The following is a 21,292-nucleotide window of genomic DNA, read 5'->3' on the forward strand; positions in this document are numbered from 1 at the left end:
GTCTCATAAGCTTATAAATCTATGTTTTAGTGTGTGTTTTCTACATTTAGATATGTTTAGGTACACAAATACTTTATCATCTTGGTATAATTGCTTACTGTAGAATGTACAGTAACATTCTATACAGATTTGTAGCCTAGGAGCCATAGGCTACACCATATAGACTAGGTGTGTAGTAGGCTATACCAACTTGGTTTTTGTAAGTACACTCTATAATGTTTGCAAAACAAAACTGCCAAAGAGCAAATTTCTCAGAAAGTATCTGTCATTAAGCAATGTATGACTTTATATGCATATATAATACATACATACAGTATATAAACACATATATATAATATCTCTATATTAAATAGAAAAAACAAAAATATGGGGAAAAAATTAACAATATAGGGAATCTGGGTAAGGTTGTACTATAATTATTTGTGTTACTTTTGAAACAATTATATACATTTGAATTTATGTAAAAAAGGTGGGAGAATCATGAATATGTCATAAAAGAATAGAAATTTGATATGAAATAGAGTTATTCTGCTCTGTCACTTAGATTATTAGTTATTTTTGATGGCCAGTTTAAAGCATGGTTTACACAGGATCTAGCCTTCATAATTTGGGAATAAATGAGAAAACTGGACTACAGATATTTCCTTCGAAAATCTGTCCTCAAACACAATTGGCTTGGAAAAGCATGAGTTTTTTTTACATTTTTTTCCAAACAATAGAACATTTACAAATGCAAACGAAATACAAGGTTTATTTAAATTAATAGTTTCTCAGCCTTATTCCATTTAATTCATACATAGTCACTTGGCTTATTACCTTCCACAGCTCTGTAGAGATGATCAAGAAAATATATGCAGGTAAATATTACTATATTGCTTTAAGGAGCTATAATACTGAAGAACATTGATTTGAGTCATTTTTGTTTCTATAAACAGAGTTGCCTGATAGATTGTTTTGCAAATCTGTTTATTTGTTTTAGGGAAAATTTTTTCTACTAGTGTTACAGATACAGTATGCACCACCAGATGCTATTTTTGTTTAATGATTTTCTACTCTTAATAACCTGTGTAGTACGTTTAGAGTTGGAGAGCTGCCAAATTGACTCTAATTTAAATTTTCATATTATAAGTGAATATCTTGGTAAGTATCATAAATCATCCTGTGAAAATATCAATGCATCCAAAGCCACACTAAAACCATTTAAGTCCAAAGAACACTAGGTCATGTTAAACAAAGTGTACTCAGTCAGCAGATCAAAGTAAGTTTCAATTATCTTTAGATAAACTCAACTAAACTTTCAAAAAATATGTGCATCAAACATCATACTTCATCTATCCACAAGATAAATTATTTTTTATCACTGGTGTATATATACTCTCATTTATTAAGAGGTATATTTTGAACAATAAATCTGCCTTTCATACAGTGCCACTCATGCAAAGTCCTACATATCACAAACTGAAGTCAAACTTTGCCAATTTATAATACAAGGAAGTGGGCTACTCTGCAGGAGCAGTATATTTAATTGGCAGTGAAAGTATTCAGCAAGTCAGGATCCTTTTTTCTCAGCAACAGTGAAACACCTCCATTCAAATAAATTAATACTCTTATCTCAACTGATTTGTTTGTTAGGAGACATAAGAAAAAGAAGGAGCTGTAAATTAATTTTGAAATGTATCAACTGCATTAATTATTTATTTTATTTATTTCTGAGTGTTTTACTACCCTAAAACTTAGTGATATAAAACAACTATTCACTTGCTCAGGATACCAGTGATTGGCAACATTGGAAGGGCTCAGAGGGCATGGCTCATCTCTGCTCCTTATGAGGTGTCAGCCGGACTCATTCATGCTGTTGTGTGTCAGTTGGTAGGTCATCTGGTTGGTCCTGGATGACTTTCATTGCTTGCAACTGGCTGGCACTGTCAGCCAGGATATGTCAATACCATCCACATTCTATGTCCAGCAGGCTACCATGGACTTTTGTAGTACAGCATCTGATTTCTAAGAGGTCAAGAGAGAAGCTAGACAGCCTCTTGAGTCCTGGACTTAGGAAGCATATCATATTACTCAATTATTCTGTCGGTAAAGCAAGTTACAGGGCCAGCACATATTAAAAGGAGGAGAAATTGACTTATGCTTTTTATGGGAGTAATTGCAAAGTCACATCATAAAATGCATATAATAGTAATGAGGGAAATTGTGACAGTGACATATAAGGATGATAAAATCATTTCAGGTACAAAGCATCACTAGGCCTTTGGACTTGAAGACACAAACAAACAAAACAAAACAAAACAAAACGAAAACCGCCAAACCAAACCAAAACAAATGAAAAAATTACTGAGAATTCAAATGGCCCGTTAACCATCTCAACCTCATTTTTCAAACTATATTGTGGACACAGGAATTAGTTACTTCCAGAAGACAATTTGCATTGTGTATCAAAAGCTTTAATACAAACCTATCAGCACAACAATTGTACTCCTAGAAATAGATCAAGAAAGTAATTATGGATATGTACAAAGATTTTGCTACAATTACAATCATTGCAGCATTAATAATGTAAGAAAAATAATTCTACAAACCACTAATAAGTGATGGGTTTACAGATTTTTGCAAAGCAATACTAAAGTGCAGTTTACTAACTGGAGTAATTATGTTACTCAGGATACTGAGTCAGCTACTTTTATGGACAGTCCAAATAACATGAATGACATGGAAAAAAATTACAATGTATTATTGAGTGAAAAAAAAGCTGTGTATGGCAGAATCATGGTTTCATTTTATATAATATAATTAATATATACTATATATACTCATATCAAGATATAGTCAACATTGATTATTTCTCTAGATGGACACATTCTTTGTTCTTAGGAACATGGCATTCTTTTAAAAGGTATAAAATGCTTTTTTAAAAGTTATTCTTTTAAAGGCAAAAAGTGAATATATCAAAAGTACATTAATGCAAAACAGAATTCTAGTGCCCTATCAGCCTCACTTTTATAAAGCAATCCTCTATCTTCTCTGTGCTTTGAATTCAGCACAACAGTAAGGACTGAGGACCAACCACACTATATTTTTCTCTCGATCTTTTTTGGTTGGACTATATCACAATAGAAGAAGAAACATGTTTTGGCTGGTTCAATCTCTTTAACTGAAGCAGATTTCAGAATGCGATTCATCAATTTGGAAATCTAGAATCCAGTTAAACTGGTTCAGGGCTGCTCACTCCTTTCTTGGGCATCTTACTTAATTCCTTTAACATAGGCTCCTATTAATGACTTGCTGCATTTTTGAAAAGACAAAAAAGAGTTAAAATGTATGTTTTGGTTTGAAATAGGACAAAAACACTTCAACTCACCCCTAGCTCTGATTTAAACTGGAAAATATCCTAAGAACTTCATGAAGCAGCAAATTGAGAGGGTTGCCAGGAATGGACAAACATCTGCTGGTTGAAAAGATCTGACCAGAATCAGAGTAGTGACTTTTCTGACTGAGTCCTTTAGTATACCTAGTGGCTGAACCCTGTGATATCCATTTATTGGACCATCAGATTTCATTGAAAGACTGGAAATGTAAACTCATAATAGATTTGTTTCTTTACCAGCTGCTTAATTATGATAACTTCGTCATGTTAACAAACTGAATTACATTTGTTATCCCTGCACTTACCAAGGCCTAACAGGTAAATAGCCTTCAACATGTTTTCATTTCAACCCTACTATTCCAAGTGGATGTGATTTGACTGTAAATTAACTGCAGGCATCCACCTGCCCAACTCAAAATTATTTTTATGTTTAAGTAAAATAGTGGTCTATCAATTTAACCTTTCATAAGCAAAGAAAGACAAATTTGACTTCTTGTCTGCATTCACTAGTAGGTTTACTTTTTTCTTTCTCAAATATTCATGGAAGTTCCAATTAGTATTTCAAATTTTCTGTGAATTTGTAATGAATGAGTCAAGTTTGCATGGCAACCAGTGGCCAGTTAAGACCCTCAAAAGAGATTTTTTCTGTTCCTGCTGAGAGTGTAATAATAGGGTCAGGTTTATATTTGAATGGTTCTCTCTTTTGGAATAAATTATAGCTGTACATTTTAGTCAAAAGTTAACTAAAAGAAAATTTGCTTTGCCTTTATATGTTGAACAATAACCAATTTGACTTTCACCTGCTAAGATGGTTCAGTATCCTCATTGTACATACTTTGAGATTAACAGTATGAGGAAGACTCAAAGTGTCAACCATGATAGAAGAACCAGCATTATGAAAGTATCTCAGTTTCCATAGAAATATCATGGGCTAGTGGGTGGAACAGGTATATGAAGGAATAAATAATTATAAAATTAAGCAAAATATGTTTTTCTTAAGCCTGGCAATGTGTCTTGACAATAAAATATTTATGAAATATGTCCTAGTGCTTGCAGATTGGTTTTGAAAATCGCAAAACTTAGAAGTGACGTCCACGGGCTAACTCACTCATTTTATACAAAAACAGTATGTTTAAACAAACATTTCCAAATAACTTAGGATCATGGTTAGTTTGTTTTCTTTTTTATTTTCGTATGTGTTGCTAAAATTAGTTCCTCCTTTTAGGCTACATTTTTGGTCTACATTTTTGCTCTACTTCACAACTCTGTGCATTTGTATGTGGTCTAAATTTTCCTATGAAGATATTGGGATATTGAAGATATTTTCTATCTAGATATACCCTAGATTCAACATCTAAAAGACACTGATTTAACAGAATATAAAAGAAAAATTATATTACCATCTCAATATGTGAATAACAGTAATTTGATAATAATATTAATTCTAGATCTTTTTATGTAGCAAAGTTGGAACAGAATGAAATAACAGAATACAATACCCATTAAAACCCTATAGGTCTGTACAACAATGTGAATATATTTAATGCCATAAAACTGTACACTTAAAGGGTAAGTTTCATGTTATGCATATTTTAGCACCTTAAGAACATTAGATAATTTTTAAAGGTAACTGTGGGAGGATATAAATACTTACATCAGTAGCATATACTTAGAATTATGTACTAACCTATTTTGAACACTTTGACCAAAATTCAAATATTAATACATGCTTTTAGCATGATACTTTAAAATAACCAAAAAAATCTGTCCTACCTCTCAAAAATTTTTGCCTATGTCCTAATTCCTAGAACCTATAACTGTTACATTATTTGGAAAAAAAAAAAAAGGTCTTTATGCATACAATTAAATTAAGAATTTTTAGAGATTGTTCTGAATTATCCAGTGGGCCTTCAATCAAATGACAGCATTCCTTGTAAGAAACACAAAAGGGAGATCTGACAGAAATCAGAGAAAAAGGCAACGTGACCATAGAGGCACACATTGGAGCAATGCTGCCAGAAGTCAAGGAGGGCCTGGAGCTACCAGAAACTAGAAGCAAAAAAAAAAAAAATCTCCCCATGGAACCTTTGGAGAAAGCATTTCTATACACAAATAACAGCCTAGCTAAAGAAAAGGAAAGAAAATAATCACATATATGATAGAATAAAACAAATATCTAGGAATACATTTAACCAAGGAGGTGAAAGATTTGTACATTGAAATCTATGAAAGATTTTTGAAAGAAATTAAAGACACAAATAAACTGAAAATATTCTGTGTTCATCAGTGGGAAGAATCCATATTGTTAAAATGTTATACTGCCCAAAGCAATATACTTAGGACAGTATAGACTTAAGTATACAAGTATACAATACAACTTAACACAATCCCTATCAAAATTCCAATGGAATTCTTCAGAGAAATATAAAACGATTTTCAAAAATTTGTATGAAACCACAAAAATGTCCTGAATAGCCAATGCAACATTGAGAAAGAAAAACAAACTGGAGGTATTATACTTCCTGATTTAAACTTTTATTACAAAGCTATAGTAATCAAAGCAGTATGTTGCAGGCATAAAAATCACACAAACCAATGGAACAGAATAGAGATCTCAGAAATAAAATCGAAAAGCATGTGTCAATTAGTTGACACTTATATGTCAACTAATTTTCTTCAAGTGCACTAAGAGGACATAATGGTATAATGGAGAAGCAGTCTCTTCAATAAATGGTGTTGAAAAAACTGGATTTCCATATGCAAAGGAATGAAGTTAGACCCTTATCTTACATCATACATGAAAAGTAACTCAAAGTGGATAATATAGCTGTATGTAAGAACTGAAATTGTAAAACTCCTAGAGGAGCACATAGGGGAAAAGCTCCTGGACACTCCCTTGGCAATAATTCTTTTGGATGTCACATCAAAAACTCACGCTACAAAATTAAAACAAATAAATAAATGAGACTCCATATAACTAAAAAGCTTCAGCACAGCAAAGTGAACAGTCAACAAGATGAAAAGGCAACCAACACATGGGAAAATATAATTGCATACCACATACCTGATAAAGGGTTAATATCCCCAAATTTATAAAGACCCCTTACAACTCAATAGCTGAAAAACACATAACCCAACTGTAAATTGAGGAAATGACTTGAATAGACATTTCTCCAAAGATGATATAAATGCCCATCTGAGGAACAACCACACTCTATTTTATGAAAAAGTGCTTAATATCACTAATCAGAAGAGAATTAAAAATCAAAACCACTATGAGATATCACCTCACACCCTTAGATGGCTCTTAGAAAAACAACAAGGCCGGGAGCACTGGCTCATGCCTGTAATCCCAGCACTTTGAGAAGCCAAGGCAGGTGGATCACTTAAGCCAAGGACTTTGAGATCAGCCTGGGTAAATGGCAAAACTCCATCTCTATAAAAATGTAAATATTAGCCAGGCATGGTGGCACACACTTGTAGTTCCAGCTACTCTGGAGGCTGAGGTGGGGGGAATCATTTGAGACTGGAGTCAGAGGTTGCAGTGAGCTGAGATCGCATCACTGCACTCTAGCCTGGGCACTGGAAGTGAAATCCTGTCTCAAAATAAAAGAATGAGGACAAGACATAAAAATGTTGGTGAAAGTGTGGAGAAAAGTCTACAGCACTATTGGGAACGTAGATTGGAAGAGCCATTATAAAAAAAAAAAGTAATGAAGTTTCCTAAAGAAATTTGAAATAGAACTACCATATGAGCCAGCGATCCCTCTCTCCTGGGTATATACTCAAAGGAAATGAAATCACTACCTTTAAAGATATCTGTATTCCAATATTCATTGCAACATTATTCACAATAGCTAAAATATGAAAAGAACTTAAGTGTCCATCAACAGAAAAATGAATTTTAAAAAATGTATACACACACAAATACATGAGCATGCACACACACACACACACACACACACACACACACACACACACACAGTGGAATATCATTCAGCCTTACAAAAGAAGGTGATTTTACCATTTGCCACAACATGGATGGAACTGGCAGATGTTATGATAAGTAAAATAAGCCAAAGAAAAACAGTATTGCAAAATCTCACTTATCTGTGTAATATATATTTTAGAAAACCTTAAAGGGAAACAAAATCAAAATCAATTTTACCATAGGCTAATCCAAATAATCAAGAGTTAAAGTTCCTATAGTATATTTCTGGTCACAAAATCATCACCACCTTTCTAAATAAAGATCCAAAGCGCTTCTAATATTAAACAATGAAGTAAATGTAAGCTATCCATACATTTAAGAAAGATTGATAAACACAGGTAAGATAATTCTTTACCAATTATTCCAGTTTAGAATCATGGGTAGCTGGAGCTTATCACAGCAGCTCAGGTGCAAGGTGGGAACTAGCCTTGGACACAATGCCACTCCATTGCAGGGCGCCCTCACCCACACACCTATACTCACTCAGACTGGGACCATTTAGATGCAGCAGTTAACCTAATGTGCACATTTTGGGGATATGGTAGGAAACCAAAATACCCAGAGAAAGCCCATGCAGACATGAGGAGAATGTACTAATTCCATACAGACAGTGGCCCCAGCCAGAAACGACATTAGCTGAGGACCTGCTGTGTAAGTATTTTTTAGCTACTTGTTTTATATGTTACACCGGGACCTCCTACAAGCCCAAAAGTTACTGTGGCCTAACACAGTCAGAAAGATACTGTTCAGACAATTTGGTCTAATCACATAATTAAGCATTCAATGTGTTTTTATTGATTGATTGCAAATTGGAGTCAACTAATTTCAAATTATGTCTGCCTGGGGAGCTGCCTCTGAGATTCAACACTACAAGTCTTTCAGTTTCCCTATTTAGTAACAACATTGCCTGTGATTTCTATTATCTAATTAAGTACACTTGAGCCAAAACAAATGTACTCTTTGTTTTAAAGGCATAGCCATGTTGCTTGCTGAGACTCAAGGAATAAAGCCTCTTAAAATTAGTCTGTTTTAATTTGGAAGCTAATGACAATCAATAAAAAAATTACCCACCAAATGATGTCACCGTTTTTTGCAAACATCCTATTCCTTCCTAGAGATAAAAATTTACAATTTTATTGTAAACTCTGCATTCTCACCATAATTTATACGCCTTCTGTGCTTTTGATATGTCCTTTGCCAATGTCTTGATACACAACCATGACAATGTTGTATACCATTAATAAATGTTGGTGAAGTTGATTGTCTGGGTTTTAATTTAATTGGTTGAGTTGAGGTTTTTATATCAAGCATTCCTCACCTATAGAGAAGAGGCAGGAAATAGCTACATGCTCAGAGATCTAACAAGTGCACACAGAGTTGTGGTGTTGTATAACACCTGTGGTTGGGGAAGCACTTGCCACAAATGGCCTGAGTTGCTCTATAGTCTCTTTCTCTATTTCATAAGGCTTCACCAGTGTTTTCATCTAGAAAACAGACCATACTAGATAGTCAAAATTCCACAACCATTCTTAGCATCAGGGAATGAAAAGCTTTAATTACAAGAAAATGATAAAATACACCTCAATACCAGTTCTGTTTGGAGTATTTTCAATAAAATACCACCTCCAATTCTCTCAAAAGTAATGAAAAGAAAGGTAGAAAAGTACTTGTACCTACTTGAATAACATATTTTGTGTCACTTTATGAGCTAGTTTCTATGTGTTTATCTGCTTTATGTTTAGATGCAGAACCTTGACTCTGCAAGTTTACCATTTTAGGGTCTTCTCATTGATAGTGAATTCATTTTTGAGGCAGGTCCTTGAAAGAAATGACTAAGGTGGGTTATATACATCTCCTATTCCAGAAAGAAACATTGTATGGTTTCTTTTTAGCATTACTTTGGTTTTTTCCCTCCCACTGCTTCCAAGGTATTCCTGCATATATTGAAGCCTATGGTGTGTATTTTTCTTCCTTTTTTTTTTTTTTAAAGTTCAGGGGTACATGTGCAGGTTTGTTGCATAGGTAAACTTGTGTCATGGGGGTTTGCTATACAGATCATTTTATCAACAGGATAGTAAACCTAGTATCCATTAGTCATTTTTCCTGATCGTCTCCCTCCTCCAACGTAGACAGGAATAACACTAAATGGAGCCTATTGGAAGTGGAGGATGATGTGTATTCTTAAAGCATAGCTAGCATACACAATGTAGGGTGCAAACAGATTAACATGTTGGGCATATAGAACCCCCAACTATACCATGAGTAAAAATAAGAGACATTTATTAAGCCCTTAATTCTGAGTTAGCCATTTGTGACAATTAATTGAAAATTTATATGGAACCTTTATATGGAATATGAAGTTTTAAAAATGTTACCTTCAAAACTGTGCTAAAATGTTCACTAAAAACTAATGTTCACTAAAAACTAATGCTACAGATCAAAATTAATTTTTGATCCCAATCTCTTAGCACACTAAGTGACTGCACTAAAGGCTGTGCCATCTCACACCAGAATTTTTTTGAGTCTGGTTTCCTCAGACAGAAAATGAAAATACTAAACCTACTTAGCAAGGTTGTTGCAAAGTTGTTGCTAGGTAGATGAAATATTTAATTTTTTTAAAAAAGAGCACAGATGATGTGCAAGAAACCTAGTATTACTAATTAAATTAGAATTAAATAAAAATAAATACTCACATATTGTTGGGTATACAGAGTAAATGTAGGCAATTCATTCACAGAAATTACCATTGGGAATTTTATGCAAAAGACCAAGCTCACTCTTCTGAGAATATTTTCCTTTCATGCTCTGTTTCCTCCTATATATGTACCACTGTTCTCTTTTACATTCAGTAGGCACTAGAATGACTGTTATGATAGATTTATTGACGTACTTTCACATGTTATTTTGTTAATTGACAAATAAAAACTGTACAGATTTATTGTGTACAAAAAAAATCTGTGATTTCTATAGCTAGTCCTTCTCATTAGATCAGTAAACAGCTTACAACTGAGTAACTGAGAGACTCTCAAGACAAACTAGAGAACACTGATAGTAGGCTTATCATATGCCAGGCACCATTCCAAGTGCTTATTTATATAGCACCTTTCCTTATGAAGCTCATACAAGGGTGTTTACGACAGACCCTAAATATTCTTTAATAAGCATGCACTTGGTGAAACACATTATTTCAATGTTATAATTGAAGATATAGGAGACAAAAAATGGAGAAAGATGCAAAAGTTTCTCCTGAATAATGAGATCACAAGCAGAAAAATTTAGATTTGTTCTCTGAATTCATTTGAGTGCAGAAACAATTCTTACTGTCATTAGTGCCTAGCTGGCGTGTGTCAGAGTAGTTACTCAGTGAATACTTGCAAATAAACACTGCTGGTTAAATCCTAAGGGAAGGTTTATAGACTTACATTTGCATGGAAACAAGTTATACTCATGCAGCAAGCAGCAATTTAAATTATTTCCTGGGAATTCAAATGTTACGGACACAGGGGCCCACTTACATTGTCTGCCTCTCTGCTTGGACTTAGAATAAGATAGGACTTGCATACAGTGTGTGTTGAATAAAAGTTCTTGGCTTCTGCGTGTATTTTCCTAAGGAAATAAAGAGTGGCAAGGTGCAAAGATAAAATATTTTTATTTGGGTTTTCCTTAGGTCTTAAGGTCATATTCTTTGGAAACAGTACAAGCTTATAGAGAAAATAGCTCATGTCACCATTAGGAAAATCCATACATAAAAAATACATTCAGGAAAAGACTCTTGCTCCTTAATATTAATCCACTCTGACTTACTAACTTAATTCCATTCAAAAAATAAAAGAAAAATCACACCAACAAAGCATGATGGTGGAGGTTTTCTGAACCACATAGAGAACAGTCTTACCTATGGCTATCCTTTCAAAATGTAATAACAAATGTTGAAGTATTGTTGGACTAGTAGACTATGTTACATTTTGGAGCACTAGAAAAGACTAGACTTGGAAAGTGAGTCACTTAGAAGCAGGGTCTTAATATTTATATACTTAGTCTGAGGATTTTCACCTGAAGCATATCACATTACTTTCTCCAATCATTAGGGAGCCCAACATTTTTCTACTGAATTACTAAAACACATTTTTATATGCCCTGAATTCCAAAAGCTCTCTTCGAAGATTGACATGCAAACAAGTGTGCAATTGTGAACCTGTGTTCACAAGTTGAACCCAGGTGGTTTTGTCTGGCGATAATTTAAAAGCATGATCGTTCTAACCCCTCAAGCCCTGACATTCTCACTGCTTGGTGATTCATCGAAATTGAGGGAGAAAATGGAAAGGAGACCTCTTTTTGAAGAAACATTGCTGACATCAGGAGCAGCCCCACAGGTCAGCTGTAACTTCCCATAGCAGTTATTGTTAAGGAATTATCCACTCTGACTCATTAGCTTAATTCCACTCAAAAAATAAAAGAAAAATGACATCAACAGAGCATGCTGGCAGCGGTTTTCTGGACTACATACATAGAGAACAGCATTCATGCAGCTTGCTTCCTTGTCCTTCACCACCACCTGCTCTTGAGGGGGTCTCAGCTAATTTTGATAGTCCTCCTTGTAGAAGGGAACCCTGCCTGCCTTGTTGGATACAAAAGGCCACAATATTCATCCCTGTCCTTCGTCTGGTCGTCTGACTGTGGTTACAGCCCCCAGTTACTCAGCTTAAGATGGGCAGGCTCTTTGATGGAGTGTTAAAGCCCCTTCTGTCAAGATTTGTGAAGTCTGAATATCATCCCCTAAATTGTGAATACCTGGAATTCTCAAAAGAATATTTTGCCTATCCTTCCATCATTTTTTAAAGAATGGCTGAAGGATATGGGAGTCTTTTGCCTATTTTTCAACCATGATTTTAAAAATCCAGAAGTAATTTCCCCCAAAAGGCTTAAGTCTCAGCAAGTTCCTTGAAGTCTATGAGCTGATAGATGCAAGCACACATACATAGAAGCAGCAGTAGCTGGAGTAAAAGAAAACCAGTAGCATTTTTCCTAAATACTATACGGTGATTTTTAAAATGTTTACTCTTTCCCCAAAGCAAGATAGTTAAAAAAAATGCTTGTCATTTGCTTTTTAAAACTAACAGAGCAGAAAAGATACTCTGCCATGAAAAGTAGAACTATTCAGTAGGAAGAATTAATAAGAAAATGTAGAGTGAATAAAATTTGGTTACCCCATATTTGGTTACCCCAATAAAATTTAGTTACCCCTTATTCACATGTAGAGTGAATAAAATTTGGTTACACCCACACACACAAACAAATGCAGATACATACACACAAACATATTTATAACAAATAAAAAATACTCATAACTATTACAGTTCTTATTTCTACAATGGGTCAAATGTTCATAGCTTAAACTTATCACTACGTTCTTCCACTACCAGATCTATATTATCTTTGCCCTCAGCAAGTACCTAGGCTGGCTGTGTTTCTTTGCCTATTGGGTGTCCCAACTACTTTTTGAGGGTCTGGGCCATTTAGCAGACCTGTCTGGAAAAGACTGTGGTAATTTTTTATTGACTTTAATCATTGGACACGGTAGTAGTCAAAGACACCCTAAGTGATTTCCTGTATCCCGACATACTCTTCCTCACTATTATTGTGTATTAGCAACCCAACTTCTCCTTGATAGTCAGGATCAATTATCTCAACAAGTAGAGTAACTCCCTCCTTTGTCAATTCAGAGACATGAGGAGCCCAAAGAGGCAAGGTAGCATTCTTAATTTCCAGTTCAATAAAATTATTGTTGTGTCTCCTGGGAGAGGTATTCTTTCCTTCAGTAGTAAGACTTCTAGACCACCAGAGCATAAGATTATGGGGGAAAAATAAATTTACTAGTAGATCAATAAGTGTAACAGTGAGTTGTGCAACTCCTATTCTACCCCTTCATTCCTGATCTTTTGTATCTTGGCTATGGGGTAAAAGCATCATATATTAGACTCTGACTTAGATTACACACAGCTTTCTGGAGCACATTGTCCCAGTCATGTAAGTATTGACATAAAGCTACCATTGAAATTGAGTCTTCAAAAGGCCATTCCAAAGTGTTATCAGGCTAGTTGCCTCAGGATAATGGGGAACATGGTAAGGACAGTGAATTCCATGAGCACAGCCCATTGCCATGCTTCATTTGCTGTATAGTTAGTTTTGTGATCAAAAGCAATGCTGTGTGGAATACCATGATGGTAGAAAAGGCATTCAATAAATGTACAGATGGTAGTTTTGGCAGAGGCATTACATGCAGAGAAAGCAAATCCATATCCAGAGTGTCTATGCCAGTAAGAACCAAGTATTTCTCCTTTCATGATGGAAGTCATCCAATGTAATCCACCTGCTCCCAGCTGGCTGGTTAATCACACCAGAGGATGGTGCTGTATCGGGAGCTCAGTACTGATCTCTGCTTCTGGCAGATTGGGCGTTCAGCAGTGTCTCTAGCCAGATCAGCCTTGGTGAGTGGAAGTCCATGTTGCTGAACCCATGCACGACCTCCATCCCTGCATCTCATATATCCTGCCAACCCATGGCTACATTGTTCACGAACCCATTGAGTTACTACTGGGGCAAGGAGGGGGCTTGGGAAAGAACCTGACTTGTACCCACAAAATGGGTCATCTTATCCACTTGATTATAAAAATCTTCCTCTGCAGAGATTACACTTTAGTAAGCATTCACATAGGACTCAAATGTCTTCATATTTTTTGCCCATTCAGAGAGGTCTATCCACATCTTCTTCCACAGACCTCTTTGTCACCATTTTTTTTCATCACGTTGCTTCTAAGTCCCTTACCATCCAGCCAAATCATTAGGCACCACTCATAAATCAGAATATATTTGTACTTCTCTGCATTTCTCCTTCCATGTGAAATGAACAACAAAGTGCACTGTTCAAGTTTTGCTTACTGGGAGAATTTCACTCCACTATTGTTCCAAAAACAGCCTGTAGTGCTATAGCTGTCCACTTTCAGACTGTGCCCACGTGTTGTGTAGAATCATACTTAAGGTGTTTCTTTTTTCCTCAGTCAATTAATAGTAAATAACTCCCCCATGAAACCAGATAACTGGGCTGGGAGGAAATAAATGTGCCACAAATAGGACCCATGAACATTTGAGCCACTTTCTCATGTACAGGACTAATTCAGAGATACTGATGTTTCTGTTCCAATCTCTGTAACAAAGCAAATTCACAATCAAGCAAGTCACACATTTTTTGTTTGTTTGTTTCCCAATGTATATAAAAGTTATGCTACACTATACGAAAGCCTATTGAGTGTAAAATACCATGTCTAAAAAATGTGCATATCTTAATTTAAAAAAGCATTATTCACCCCCAAAACTGCAGCAATAATCTGAGCCTTCAGCAACTCATAATCCTTTGCAGGTGAAAGGTATTGCCTCAGTGTTGATGGCTGCTTAATGGAGTGATTGCTGAAGGGTGGGATGGCTATTGCAATTTATCAAATTAAGACAATAGAGTTCTGTGCATCAATTGACTCTTTCATGAAAGATTTCTATGTAGCATTTGATGCTGTTGATTACATTTTATCCATAATAGAACTTCCTTCAAAATTGGAGTGAAATCTCTGAAGCCCTGCCACTGCTTTTTTAACCAAGGTTGTATAATATTCTAAATACTTGGTTGTCATTTCAACAATGTTCATAGCATCTTTACCACGAGTATAGTCCATCTCAAGAAACCACTTTCTTTGCTCATCCATAAAAAGCAACTTCTCATCTGTTCAAGTTTTATCATGAGACTGCAGCAATTCAGTCACATCTTCAGGCTCCACTTCTAATTCTAGTTACCTTTTTATTTCTACATCTGCGGTTACTTCTTCCACTAAAATTTTGAACCCTTCAAAGTCATCCATGAGGATTGGAATCAACTTCTTCCAAAGTCCTGTTAATACTGATGTTTTAACCTCTTCTTATGAGTCACACATGTTCTTGATAGCATCAAGAATGGTGAATCCTTTCTTTCTAGGACGCTTTCACCAACCTTGCCCAGATTCATCAAAAGAATCACTATCTATGGCAACTATAGCCTTATGAAATGTATTACATAAAGAATAATACCTGAAACTTGATCATTTCTAGCTTTTGATTTAAGGTGACAGATGTCCTACTTTCCTTTTCCCTTGAACATTTAGAAGCCATTATAAGGTTATTAATCGATCTAATTTCAATAGCTTTGTGTCTCAGAAAATGGGGATACCACAAGTTAGGGAGACACATGGAAAATGACCAGTTGATAAATCAGTTTAAACACATACAATATTTATCAATGAATTTCCCCATCCTACGTGGGTGTGGCTCATGGTATCCCAAAACATTTACGGAAGTGACATCACAGGTCACTAACCACAAGTCACCATGAGAATATAATATTAATGAGAAGTTCGAAATATTGTGAGAATTACCAAAATGTGACACAGAGACATGACACAAGTACACGTTGTTGGAAAAATGGTGCCATTAGACTTGCTCAGCTCTAGGTTGCCACAAATAATCAATTTGTAACAAATGCAATACCTGCGAAGTGCACTGTAGGGCCTATCAAAAGCTTCATAAAGTACCTCTATAAACCACTGACACTTCAAGAACCATTAAGATCTATTGGATCCTTTGGCTTAAGTGGTCAACAAGGCTACTTTGGCTCAAGTGGCCAGCAGTTTGTATAGCAGCCTGGGGATGTTGTAGAGCCTTCTCTTGTTCTGGGGCTCACTCAAAACTAACAGTTTTTTAGGGCATTTGGTAAGTAGGCCAGAGTAGTGCACCCAGAAGAGTAATGTGTTGCCTCTGAAAGCCAGAAAGGTCCATTTGACATGATAAGTTTTATGTTAAATGAGGTATCCCATCATGCTTCACGCAATTGTGCTTTCTAGACATTGCACTAAGATGGGAGACCTCAGAATATTTGTTGATATTTTATTTTCTGACATGCAAATGTCTTACAAATATACTACAGTAGTTTCTACTGTCCAATTAACATAACAATGTATTGAATGATTATGATGTCATGTGAAAAGGAAAGATAAGCAAGGTCTGTGCAGACTAAACTATGACATAGGAAAGAGTTAGTTTATCTGTAAGTTAGGACAATGGAGGTATATTTTTGGACTTGCCAGGTGATAGCAAACTGATTCTGGTGACCTTTACTGAAAGATGTTTTTTAAAGTCATTTTCCAGGTCAGTAGCTGCGCACCGATTACTAGGGAGTGTGTTAATTTACTTCAGCAATGAAACCATATCTGGAAGAGCAGCTGCAATTTAAGTCATAATTCAATTAAGTTTATAATAATTCATGGTCATTCTCCAAGCTCTATCTGCCTCCTGCACAAACCAAATTGGTAAGCTGAAGGGGAATATGGTGGAAATCACCATCTCTGCATATTTCGGATCCTTGAAGATGGCACTACTTTCTGCAATCCCTCCAGCAATGCAGTATTGCCTTTGGTTAAATATTCTTGCAAATAAAGACAAGTCTATTGGATTCCATTTGGCCTTTTCTACCATAATATCCCTCACTCCAAAGGTCAGGGAGACTATGTGGGAACTCTGCCAGATGCTAAGAATGTCTGTTCCAATTATGTATCTTGGAACTTGGGAGTAGGTTCAAGCATATATTAGATCTACCATGAGATGGACCTGAGCTAAAACTCCATTGATCAAGAGAACTACATAAGACCTTACTCTGACTAGTGTAACACAAGTGGTATTCTTGGTCTCCAATCATCTCTGAAAAATATGATTATTTCATTTCCCTCACTGCACTGTCACCCTGGTCAAAGGCTGTAGATCCATTTGGGGGAAGACAGAAGAAATATTAACAGTTTAAACTTTTGGCAGAAAAGCAGGATTTTTCCTGAAGGGGACTCAGCCTCCCCTTTATTCAAGGAGTTCAAGTCTGGAAATGGATTGAGGGGCTATGACTCTCTCTTTTTATGATTTAAATTAGGCTTCTGTTCACTTGACCTAGAACTCTTCTGCTCACACAAATCACATAAGAAAAATTTAGTAGAGTAATCACCAATTTCACTTCTAAGGATTCCATGATCAACTAGGAAATGCTGTAAGTCTCCGCATAGCAGAAAATTCTGATCTTTGCTTAGAGTCTGTTGTCCATTACTGGAAACATGTCTTCCTTGTGTTTGGTAATGAAATGCTGCTACATAGTCTGTGCTACTCTAATAGGAGTAATTAAGGATTTAATTACCCCAATAGGAGTAATTAAGGATTTAATTTCTCATACTGTATTTGGGTTTCCAGGTTAGAAGAAGCAGTCTCCACTCTAATTTCTTAGCTACAGAGAAGAGCAACCACAGAGCTCTTCAAGAATGCTACAACTCTCTCACACATTTATTTCTTACTGTTGTCATGAAAGATAAGTCCACTGGGCCCTCCCAGGGTAAGTGAGCAGATATCACATGATAAATCCTTAATCTCTCTATCCCTTGGATCTCTTTTTCTATGGCATACCAAAGCAGTTCTTGTATTTCAACTTAGGTTAGTATAGACCACATTTTGATCCATGTTTTGCCCACCAAACAAGCTGTTAGAGCCTTCAAACTCTTTGAGCAGCAACATTACATCTAGAATTTCTGCATAGTAAACTCTTATCAACCCATTTTGACCTGATTCAACTTTATATTCCTTCTACCATTATTTCACACCTTTAATGCCCATTTGCAAACATATATATGAATACGAAAAAAAAAAGAAAGAACATACTTCACCCAATTCCCACCTTTCTGCTTTATCCACAGGAAAGAGGGAGTAATAAAGTATAAAGACAGGAGCTTCAACAACAGTTTGAAACTTTCCCACAGGTGAACAAGTCAATTCTTTTTTCAGAGAAGACGTAGTTTATTATTGGTAATTGAATGAGAATTTCACAATATCAGTAATTCTCTATAACCAAAAGCAAACATAAGGACTGTTATCAAGTATTTTGTTAATGTAGTTATGTTTTGTAAAGTGTTTTACTTTTAAAATTATAAACTAAGAAGAGTTTGATGAATGGTTGTGAATAGTCAAGATACAGAAACTTTTATCTTAGTAAAACTGGTTAAGGTAAAATTGTGTCTGAGAATAAAGTCTGCAAGAAATTTAGCAGCAATGATAACAGTTGCTTTTACTACTAATAATTATTTTTTGAACTTTTATTATATTTCTGACATTTGCTAAGCACCCTGTATTATCACCTTAATTTCATTTCAAAAGCAACTTTAAATACTATTTTATTATCCCTATTATATTGAGGCTTCTGAAGTTTAAGTAACTGGGCCAAGGTCAGAAAACTTGTAGAGGAAAAGCTTGCTGAATTTAAAAGTCGAGTTTATTCCACCACAAAAGTACTCCATCTTATTAGTTTAATGACAGCATGTATTTAAACTATTTCTTGCTAGCTGCATTTTTTAAGATACCATGGCTAAAGTTCTAAAACACACAGAAATTCATCTAAATAGTATGTCCAATTATTTTGCCAATTTTTAAACAATTCAAACTCTTTAAGCTTTAATGGTCTTTGTTTAGCCAATTTATCTAATTTGCTTAAGCCACCTAACTTGTATTATTTTCTATACAGCACTTATCCCCAGGCCTGGCTTCATGGACTTGCAATCTGTACAGTCACATTGAGTCCAAAGCTTCAAAGGACCTCATACTTGGTTACACAATAGTTGCTGCTGTCTTGAAATTTTTAATATTATTTGAAAAAGGTCTCTGCATTCTCATTTTTTTACTGCTATAACAAATTATGTATCTGGTCCTACTTGTTTCCATCTTATTTACTCTACTATATTTACCTTTTGTCTTCCCTACTAAAATGGAATCTCCATAAGAGTAGAGACTTTGTCTATGTTGTTTAGAGGCATTACAACATGTTTCTTTAATTTTGCACATGGCATCACTTATTCATATTTGAATAAAACCATACCTTTGAGAATAAGCAGCCCAATCTAAAGAATCAATATTCATCTAAAGTTATACAATATTTAAGAGGAGTATCAAAGAGGACATAAACATTATCTCCAAGATTGTCCTTGTACTTCCAAACTTATTAAGTAAGGTAAATGTCACAGTGTGTCTTGATTAAAAAAATGCCAACCTTTTGCATTTAATATCAATATCAGAATTATAATTTCTTGGTGAACAAATTCCATCTGGAATTTCATAAACAAGTGGCTGATAATTTGTTGACCTTTTCCAGTCCTCCTTCAGATCCATCTTGTTACTTCAATCTCTACTTTAACAGAAAAAAAAACAAAAAACAAAAACAGGAAGGATAAAAGAAAATGGAGAAACTAGGCAACACAAAATAAATCATATTTGTTGTCATTCTTAAGATTAAATCTTGACACTGATATTTTACCACAACCATCAACATCAGTTTGCCAATTTTATGTAAATTTGTTCAGGTCTTCCTTTATCATATAAAAACAAGTTAGCTTTATCTATTGTTTTGAAAATTTTAATAATAATCTGTAATATAAACTTTCACTGAAAGAAATTCTTTATCATGTATCTCAGAGTGGATCTCTAAGTTCATCCTACTGAAAATTCATTGAGCTTCTTGGATGTGTAGACTAATGATTTTTATTATTTTTTCAATCTTTCTTTCTGTCCCTCTCTCTCTCTCCTCTTCTTTTAGGATTTCCATCACACATGTGATGGTATGTTTGATGATATAAGTCTATGAGGCTGTGTTCACTTCTTTTCATTCTTTTTTTTTTCTTTTCATTCCTCAAACTAGATAATCTCAATTGATTATTCTCAGGTCCACTGATTCTTCTGCCTGCTAAAATCTGCTCTTGAGCCCTTCTGGTGAACTATTTGTTTCAGGTACCGCAGTTTTTAACTTCAGAATTTCTATTTGGCTCTTTTTAAAATTCATATATTTTTGTTAATATTCTGCATTTTGTGAGACATAATTTTCGTATTTTTATTTGGTTGTTTAGACATGGCTTTCTTTAGTTGTTTGAACATATTTAAAATAGCTGATGTAAAGCCATTGGGAAGTCCAACATCTAGATTTCACCAGAAACAGTTTCTGTTGATTTCTTTGTTATCTGTGTATAAATTACATTTTATTTCTTTGCATGTCTCGTAATTTTCTGTTGAAAACTAGACATTTCAAATAATAAAATGTAGTAACTCTGAAAATCAGAGTCTCTCATCTCCCCATACTTTGTTGCTGTTGCTCTTTGCTATGTATGTTGTTATTTGCTTACTGACTCTTCTGACCTAATTCTGTGAAGTCTGTATTTTTTCATGTGTGATCACTGAAATCTTTGTTCAGCCGGTTCAGTCATCAGCTAATGATTAGGTAGAGATTTTCTTAGATACCTTGGACCTATAAGTCTCTGATTTTGCTGAGGAGCCCTGTATATATATTGAGACAAGCACTTAACCCTTAGGCAATCAGCTTTTATTTTCTGCTTGCATAGAGCCTTAGAGTCAGTCAGGGATTAGAGACTAGGGCATTTTCAGGTCTTTTTCAAGCACGTGCGCAGCCCTGAGCATGAACACAGTCCAACACATGAATGTGGCTTTTTAGATTCCCAGTAATACGTCAGAACTTTTTAAAGCCCCCATGGACATCTTATTTCTGAGTTTTTCTTTTGCAATTAACCTAAAGTAAAAATTCACTATTTTTTTTTGTTTGGTTTGTTTTTTCAATAAACACCTATAGGAAAAGAATATTTACACTGGATAAGGATTTAAAAAACAAATCACAAAAAATATAAAATATTATTTTCCTGTTTCTGACTCTATTCATTCTATTATTATTATTATTATTATTATACTTTAAGTTCTAGGGTACATGTGCATAACGTACAGGTTTGTTACATATGTATACTTGTGCCATGTTGGTGTGCTGCACCCATCAA

This window comes from Colobus angolensis, unplaced genomic scaffold, assembly GCF_000951035.1.
Source record: "Colobus angolensis palliatus isolate OR3802 unplaced genomic scaffold, Cang.pa_1.0 Scaffold98, whole genome shotgun sequence".
Taxonomy (NCBI): domain Eukaryota; kingdom Metazoa; phylum Chordata; class Mammalia; order Primates; family Cercopithecidae; genus Colobus; species Colobus angolensis.